At 40.6% G+C, this 9,973-nt stretch overlaps 1 protein-coding gene across 6 annotated transcripts in view; it reads left to right on the top strand.

Annotated features, from left to right (window-relative positions):
• LOC116847109 (monocarboxylate transporter 2-like) overlaps positions 1–9,973 on the top strand; it is a 91,887-nt gene that overhangs the window by 4,283 nt on the left and 77,631 nt on the right. The gene's annotated exons all lie outside the window — the stretch shown is intronic.

Raw genomic sequence — 9,973 nt, forward strand, 5'->3', positions numbered from 1 at the left:
AGAGAGAGAGAGAGAGAGAGAGAGAGAGAGAGAGAGAGAGAGAGAGAGAGAGAAAGAGGGAGAGAGAGATGATTCTCACGGCGTTTTTATCTAACGGTACGACGTGTTTTTGCTCTGACGCGCCGAACTTTGGCGGCGCCAAATTTCGGCAGACATTGTGAATTCAAAAAAGGATGCCGTAGGTTATGTTAATATAAGACGTACATGCTCATCCGTCAGTACAGTTGGAATACAGCTGTCTTCGACAGATAGTGTGACATCGAGATTCACGTAAGATGGAGTGATTTGATGGTTACTTTCGTGAGATATTTTTAATTGCTCCCGTGTTAATACAAACTCAAGAGCTCGATGAGCAAGGTTATTATTAATCGATCGGCCGGGTTGCGCGATAATTTTAACTTTGCGTGTGTTTCTCGCGGTTTTTCGTATCTTGCGTAATATTACGAAACGGGAGGACTGACAAAATAAATTGCACGGAAATAATATAGTATTGAAACATAATATAGTATTGGAGCATAATATAGTATTGAAACTGTATGCTACGCGCGACATTATACAAAGTGCAATTAATCCCTTTTTTCATCGCATCATTCGTCAATATCACCTCGATCGCTTTATTAAAATATCAAAATTCCGCGATTTCCTTCGATTATTTTTATTTTTGCACAATAGATTAGTTATGTCAGTTACGTTAATCTTGTTTGGTAATTATGTTGTTCGACTATTCAATCGTTTGTTAACCTTCTCTTGTCGCAACGGTTGATATTTCTCCTTCTCTCTCTCTCTCTCTCTCTCTCTCTCTCTCATCTCTCTCTCATATATATTTTAAGGTGAATCGAATACGCTTGTTGTTTATTTTGGTGGCGTAATGTTTACGATTCACTGAGGCAAGCTGCGCGAATCAAATAGCGAATAGCAATGTGGCGGTGTAACGGTTTGATAAATATCCCCATTTTGGCGCACATTTTAATTGGGATACACACGATCGATTGCGATTGCGGAAAGTTCTCCTTGTGAAGCGCGAGCTAATTGCTCCGTTGTAAAATATTGTCGTTTAGCAACGCGTATTTTTCGTGGAAGCTTCTTCGCAGGATAAAAAAGCTATACGAATTTATATATTTCAACATCGATACAATTATTTCAAAGATAATGCAAATTTATTTCCAAATAGGAGGGATTCCGAGGGTGAGCTGTTTTTTTTATTAATACGGTCTATTGAATGATCACGACTATATATTTAAAAGAGATCTCAAATTACTGTCTCTCTCTCGTCCTCCTTCGTTAATTATCAGCCATTTACAGTAACGTTGGTAGCTTGCCGCAGCGTGACTTGTCGAAAACGCGCGGTATACACTACAAAGAAGTTCGAAAATAAAATTCCCAAAAGTCATTGCGACCTCCAATGTGCGTAGCCCGTGATTACTTCTCGCGTCGGAGTTTTTTTGCCACCGGCAAGCCTGTGGATCAACGAGTTCTTGTCGTAACGCGTCGCAAAAATGCCCGCAAGTAGAAAACACCCGTAACATATCGGACAAGATTCTCGCGTTTTCTCGACTCGCTCACGGAAGCGAATGTCCTTGCAGCAGTCCGAGTCGAAATTTTCATCATACTCAATATTTCATTTAACGCCTGTTTTGATATTCTGAAGCGTACATTAATCTCTTTTTATCCTATTTAACCTACTAACTTTGTCGAGAGGTCTCTTTAGAACATGGAGAAAATTGCATAGCAAACATTGCTATGAGCAAAATTATTATTAATTGATCAGCCGAGTTGCGCGATAATTTTAACTTTGCGCGTTTTTTTGTATCTTGCGTAATATTACGAAGCGGGAGAGCTGATAAAATATATCGCACGAAAATATGGCATAATATTGTTGAAACTGTATTACGCGCGACATTGTATAAAGTATAATTATTCTCTTCTTTCATCACCTCGTTCATCAATATCGCTTCGATCGTGTTATTAAATATCAAAATTTCCTTCGATTTTCGCTTACTATAGGACTTTGTATTCAAGAAATAGATCGACATTTTGCAGTAATTCGCTATTTTTCATTTCATATGTGATATTTCTATATTTTAGGAATTGAAATGTACTATTAAAACACTCGTTGTGTTTCCAGCGAAATTTGTTGTGTTTGTAGTAAAATCTATCGTATTCCTTAACAAGATAGATCATATTGACAGTCTATTCTTAGACTACATAGTAAAAAAATATAGTAAAATTTAAAAGGATTTACATGAGAAAAGAAAAAATATTCTCTCCGTATATAGTACATATAGTATTCTGTGTGTTTTAGGAGCATTAAGTAGGATTTCAGTTTCTATGCACTGATCCTTCAGAACATGTTAGAGAGTTCAGGCGCAAAATGTGATTGAAATTTCGATTCGGGATATACGATTTATGTGCGATTTGTGCGCATCTCGCGATTTGCTGAAAGCTCGATAAAGCGCGACAACGTTTGATCGAGGCGCGTAGGAAGGAACACCGGCTGCAGCGAATGCGCACGCGAAATCTCAACTAAGCGTGCATCCACGTAGGAAACACGTAGCGCGCTTATGTCGCGCTTATCCGTTGCGTGTATGTGCGCATATGGGAGCGAAATGCTGCCGCGTTATGCGCGCATACGTGTGTGCACGCAAACAGACAAATCCATTTTCACGGAATGCAAAATATGGACCGGCCTTACTGCCGTATGAATTAGTGAACACAGTCTCCATCTCCATATGCGTATTTCACCGGACTGATAACGGATTCCTTCCTCGTTGCCTGACAACCGTAATTCATAGTTCACGGTTAAACGTAATGGTAACCTTAACCCTTTCATCCCTTCCGCTCGCGGAATAACAGCGCAGCATTGAAATCCGCTCGCGTTCCAGCGCGATACGTACGTTTCAACCGTTATACTGCCACTTATATTTAATTAAATCCGGCTTTGCCCATTGCAGCTATTTTTCATGATTAATTGTGACTATTTATTTATTGTGTTTCTTGACATATATTTTTCACGACTTGTCTGATGTATTTTGAATAATTTTTCATGATGTTGTAATTACGTGTTGATATGCTGACAAAACTTGTTATATCCACCTATAGTAATTTTGATAAAGAAACGGAGAGAATATTGTAGTAATTACAATATAATTTTAGTAGTTCGGGAATAGACTGGCACTATGATAAAAATTATAATAAAACATAGTAAAAATAACCATAAACATAGTAAAAATTACCATAAATGTAGTAAAAATTGTTATTTTTACTTTATTATAATTTTTGTAATAGTGCCAGTCTATTCCCGGACTATTAAAACTGTATTATAATTTTTAATAATATTCGATATGTGCAAAGATTTGAGTGAAAATCGCAAGAATCGACTTTGTTGATTCAGAATATGAAAGTTTCTTCGGTCTGTTTTGAAAAACTCGAACTGAGCATTAAGCTGGTCGATTTCACGTGAGATGAGTTTGTTCACCGAGCGTATCCAAACGTTGTCTCCTTTTTACAAAGGCAAATTTTGATATCCCAATGGAAAATGCGGATCTTGCGTAGTTTTCTTCCGGGAGAGCGTCAGACTATTATATTTATTTATCAGACTGTGAAAGATCATTTCCTTGTGAATGTCCCGCGGATGTGATTTCTATGTAGGGATTCCCATCGCGCGCGCGCTCGTTGTGTGTATTCTATTACAGAGACGATAATACATGCCTCGACCGATAAAGTAAATTTATCGCAGCGCACACGAAGCGGCGATTATCAGGTTTATTCGTCTTGCACCCACATAACTTAGACGCTCGGAACTTCGATTTTACCTCTTTTCCGTTACGAAAATGGAGCTGATATTTTTGAACTTCCAAGCCGAGAGCGCGGCGGGTGCACTTTGCGCAAATGATAACGCGTTCGATTATTCGTTGCTTGCGAATTGAAGGTTGCAATAATTTTTTATATCGTCATATATATATATATATATATATATATATATATATATATATATAAGCACGGATATATGATACATAAAAAAAAACAATGAAAAAAAAGTCTGCTGTATCCTTTAATTTGCGGAGGCTGTCTAATTTATTTTATAGCGCAACATTTATAAAGATACAATGTATTTTTGCGCCCAAGGCTACCAAAGACTCAATTTAAATATTAACAAGCACGGCACATGCTTGATAACAATATTGCTTTTGCAGTCGGAGACTACTGATTAAAATATCAGGAAGTAATATCGAACTTGCGATAAATTTATAACCGGTGTATTACGCGAAAATGATTAGCGTTTCGTTATTATCAATCAATATTAATATATCCAAAATGATACAACGAATAACGTTATCGTGTTGTAATAAAACACGTAATATCCTCATTATTAATTTTTTAGATCGTAACACTTAAAAAAGAAGAGGGACGAAAAGGGGAAACGATATCTCCTGAAATTACGGCTTACTAGCCGCAAGTAATTAACGTGTCAAACGAACAAAATGCGTGCCTCGCGAGTAACCCATTCGCGTATATAATTACCGCATACGGATTTCTTTTTCCTGTAACATTCCACAAAAATAAACAGGAGCGCCATGTTTTCGGGAAGGGGGGATCCGCGTTATGAATTGTCGGTATTAATTACTGGTTTCATTACGTTACACGTTTCGCCGATAGTCACGCTCATCTCCCGCAAGAATTTTGCGGTGGCGCTTTACGGTTCGTATGCTTTACCACCCGTAATTTCCCTTTTTGCATTTCTCTCTCCGCCCTCTTTTCTCTCCTTCTCTCTTTTGTTTTTTTTTCTTGTATCGCGAGATTGTTAAACGGTTGACCGAGTTCTATGTTCTACGAGCGGCAGGTTCCGCGAACATAATCAAAGACAAAATAACGACCACGTGGGACTCGAAGTCTACTGGGGTGGAAATTTGTTATCTGCCGCTGTAAGGTGTCGGCGTCTTTTTCGCCGACATAACGGCCACTTATTGAAACTAATTGCATCCTCGATCGCCGATGCGACTCGGTTCCTCGTCGAGATGTTCGGAAATGTATCACGTTAATCTCGACTAGAAATTGATCCCATGGTCCTGATCAGATTGATCCCAATCAGTTGTTTAGATAAGGTGATGTTATCGGGTCCTGATAAGTCATGTAACGCGCGATAAGTCAGTAAGACAATCCAAATTTTATCAATCATAAGAATAATAATTAAAATCTTATTAATAATTAGGATCCAATATATAACATTATATTGTACATAAACTAGATAACTGATTGGGATCAACCTGATATCAAGTCCATGGGATACATTTCTAGTCGGGATTGTACGGAGAGGTCTCGTCGATACGTACAAGACGTCGCGTCGAGATGAACCTCGACAATTAACGCGATAAGGTATCGCCAGCTTACTCATCGGAGCAACCAGTTGTATAATGATTTCGGTAACGATCGATCTCAGCGTTTGACGCGGTTGCCGGCACACGCTCGCGACAAATACCGTGAGCTCGTTCTTGCACGCGAGTGGTCTCTACCGAGAGAGTCGATTCATTAAACGTGTGTTTTAAGGGATGGTTGGGCCAACGTCGGACAGACTGTGCTTAATCGACTATGCTTGAACAATGCATCGCCTCCTCGGCGCACACTTTGCCGTCGCGGCTATAAATAGATCTAGGCGCTTTTTGACCGAAATTTTGCGCCCTAAACCCCCGTGTGTGTCGCGGTGTGTCACCACTTTCACGCGGAACGGCGTATTTAGGCCGAGGAAGCACACGCCGTCTCTCTTTGCGCCGCTGGTCGCGCATTTAGCGTCAAATATGGCTGCTCGATTCCGGACCTTCGTTCACATTCTGTAGCCGTCACGGCTCGGCGTTGTTCGGCGTTAAATCCGCGATGGGAATACGAACCGAAGAATACCTCGCGTATGCTGCATGTGTGTGTACAACGCACTGTGTTTCTCTGCAAACGCGCGCCACTGTACGAACGTAATACGCAACTTCGTTTAGTACACGTTAAATTTACGACGAGAGTACGAATCAGCGCGGGGGGAATCGCGTTCGGAAATCGATAGCAAAAATTTGTGGCAGAGTTCGCCTCTCTTTCTCTCTCTTCTGTCTATTCCCCTCTCTCTCTCTCTCTCTCTCTCTCACTTACTCACTCACTCTCATTGGCGTGAAAGAGTACGCGCGCTCAAAAGTTCCTTTTTCTTCGAGCTAACGAAACACTGTTGCATTTGTGAAAATTTTTGCAAGAAAGAATCGACACGCTGGCACCGTGTGGAATTTGCGTAACGCTAATGTGCACGACACTAATGTACGTATCCGCAGAACAGCCATATCGTGATAATAACGCGACGCTCCGTAGAGAATAAATAACATAAATGCATTTCCTATTGGTGTGAAAAGAAGAAGCAACGCGGGAAAATGAACGACGCGAGACTTTCGACCGAGAATGAGCGCGTCTGAACCTTGCGCGTCTTTCATCAAGAATTCCGTGTTCCTTCAATTTTGTTAAAAGCTATTTCAGTTAAACGGATTCTCTTATTAATCGCGTCAATATCCGCGCACGTGGCCAGGAATGTCGTCTGTCAGTGGGAAATATGCCATTTTAAGAGACGCGATGAATTATTTCGCATTGGCCTATATTCCCTCTGCTCTTGGAGTTTTAAACAAACGCATACATATACAAGTTAGTTGTCAGATTTCCATATTATTAAAATAATATTTTGCTTTTAATTAAATGTTATATTTTTGCTACTCTTTGATTTCAAACATTTCACATTTTACTAAGCAAGTTCTGAATTAATATCTGCTTTGCAGAGGTAAAGTCCATTTGTGAAATTAATAACTGGCTACCTACAATTATATTTTTCTCGTTACTCTCTTCGGAGATAGTGCATATATTTATATATTTGCACATGTATATATTCTTCTTTTTATTAAATAATCAACACGCGACACGGAGAAATATTAGGGTGACGAATAAGTACGTCGCGCGTCCCAGGAAATCGCGGCTGTCGTTACATGGTGGTGGAGGTGTATTTCGGCGGCCGGACAACATTTTGACTCTGTGTACAGAGTAAGCACTGGCCAAACGCGCGGAGTTCATCGGGTATGGAAAAACGATTGAATTTTTATTCCGTGTCGCGCGTGTTTCACGGTCGGCGCTGGCCGACGCGGCGTATTTTCGCTTCTATTCATTTACGGGAACCGTGCCAACCAATAGAGCACAATGAACACGGTGAATTATTGGCTGGTGTGTCTCCTCTTTCATGGGTGTGAACGCGAGGCGTAAGACTCGACCGGACTGGTTTGCGCATTTTGCGTGTACTTATCAAACGTTCGCGGTCATTAATCTCATTGTTAAGTCCCTTTTGTCATCGATGACCCTGAAGAGATTATTTCGAAGAGGCAAAAAAAAGGAAGAAAAAGAGAGAGTAAAAACAGAGAAAGAAAGAGTAAAAACCGCGCTCGAGCGCGGAGTAACTCCGTTGAATCGTGAATTCGACGCGAGGCAAATTCGTGCTAATAAGGTGTCGAGTTGTGCGACTATTTTTGGTTAATAAGTACAGATAGCACGGCTGAACACGTCTCGTGTGTCCGCTGTATGAATCGGGCTTGTCTGCCGGATTATGATTATAAATGAGTTCCACTGTAATATGCAAGTCGCGCGGAGCGACCTTTAACCCTTTAACCCTTCGGGCCGATCCTCTTTTGCACCTGCTATCGGCTTCATCGAAAATGGTTTTTTCTTTTTCTCTTTAAGCCCCTTATTAGCGTGGCGTTGGAGTATCAGTCGAAACGATGAAAACGCGATTATTAAACTCTCTTCGGAACACGCGGGCAGCATGAACGCCCGTTCGCGACCGCTGTCGCGCTTAAGTGATGTATGCGATACGGTTTGCGGTTTCACTTCTCGCCGTATACCATTGTCGTACACAGGCTAACCAAAGATTTATGCCCGCGCTTCGCGCACGGAGACCCTTGGACGATCTTCCGCCGTCGGAAATTTCGATAGCCTTCATCTCCGTATCGATCTTCCGTGCTTCCCGACGGAATTAAGATTCTTCTGTTCGAGAGTGGCCTACTTTTTGAAATTAGGAAGCGAAGACGCGGAGTTTGCGTTGCCGAAATTTTCTTAAGTAGCTCTGAAATACGGGTCAGGGGGTGGCTTCAGCTTGAAGTCGCTGATGACTTCCAACTACATATAATGTTTAGGCAAAAGTCAATTTACGATCAGTCAAACACGAGACGCGCAAATCTCAGAATAAGATGAAAAGCCAATGACTGGGCATGTATCTGATCCTGGATATTTTTATTCCTTCGATCTTTAATCTTCAATGTTCAAGGTTGTCTTTTGGGCGACTTTTACAGTCTTTGAACTTTTTTCATACATATCAAAGGGTAAACTGACAAAATATATGAGGTGAAAAATCTGATCCACCACTTCACTATAATGTCTTCTTGGATTGTGTAAGGAATTAAATATTTAAATTTTTAATATGAAACATATATACACTGAAAAAAGGATTTTATTGTCGAAACAAATATTTGGTACACCGATCTAAAATTTAGTTAAAATGTAATCATATAAATGTTTAGTAACTGCAACCAAGAAATTGCCGCTGTTTTACTTTCTTAATAATACATGTACTTGATACAAGTAAAAATACGTATATAAAAATACGTATAAAATCAAATAATACCAATACGTATATAAAAATACGTATAAAATCAAATAATACCAGTAAAATCGTGTGTACCAAATATTTTAGTTCTCAATAATAATATTTTCAATGTATATACGTTTTGTGTTGAAAGTTTAAATACTCGTATTTAACACGTTCGCCATCAGCGTCACACGAGCGTGACGCACTGATCCCACGCTAAAAATTTCTCTTTATTCAAAATTTTCAATTTTTCTTAACACGTTCGCTATCAACGTCACATGTATATAATAACGATATTTTACGTTTGCATATATCCACAATATATATATATATATATATATATATATATATATATATATATATATATAAACAAACCAAATCTACCTTATACAATTACGCGGAAACAAATGTAACGTAGTCTGTGAAGAGAATTCCCCAAATAATCCATGGTAGCGAATATGTTAAAGACCAAAATAATAAGAATGTCCCGGATTAGGCACTTGTCCGGGAATGGGTACTTTCACCTTTTACTTTGCGCATATGCGCCACAGTTTCGTGCCAGAAAGAGAGAAATAAAAAAGAGGGAAAGTACCGTAGCAATTCTGCGGAATCTGATGCTGAAATAGATCTCGCCAACTACGCAATTCGTTGACCTTTAAACATCTCTTTCTGCATGATAATATTATCACTCGTCGCGAGCACGTTAACCCGACTCCGCCATCACGGGACAGAGTCACCGCAGGATCTGTCTCCTGCGGAACCTGCCATCCGGCCGGCGTGTACCATCGAATAAATTTCCGTCAGCCATGGAAGGTGATTCGTTTCTGGCGGACGGGAAAGGTCGGCTTCTTGTCGGTCGAGAAAAAGGCGGGCGTGTCTCGTACACGCGAGCGCGCGAAAAAAGCGCGTCGCCGGCTCGCGTCGGACTGTGAACTTAGCCATTGAAATATCGTCCGGAGGATGTTCGCGAGGGAGGTGGTAAGGGCAATTAGTTACCGCCATAAATTACCATTACGTTTAGCTCTCTCTTTCTCTCGCTCGCTCGCTCGCTCGCTCGCTTACTCGTGGCGCAGCGCCTGAGCTTCCGCGCCGGCCGATCCTTTTTATTCGTCGTCCTGGTTTCTGATATCGGGTTAATGAAACGATGCATCGCGAGCATGCTGCCGGCGCAATCGATTTTACTTAGATGCAACGGGTGTCACATTGCGTGCGAGTAACGGCTAACGGAAGAGATGCCTACGATATACCTCGCGGACAGCTAAGCGGGAAGAGAAAGAGAGAGAGAGAGAGAGAGAGAGAGAGAGAGAGAGAGAGAGAGAGAGAGAGAGA

The sequence above is a fragment of the Odontomachus brunneus genome, unplaced genomic scaffold, assembly GCF_010583005.1.
Source record: "Odontomachus brunneus isolate Ranch 3 - 2012 unplaced genomic scaffold, Obru_v1 Obru_scaffold_004, whole genome shotgun sequence".
Taxonomy (NCBI): Eukaryota; Metazoa; Arthropoda; class Insecta; order Hymenoptera; family Formicidae; genus Odontomachus; species Odontomachus brunneus.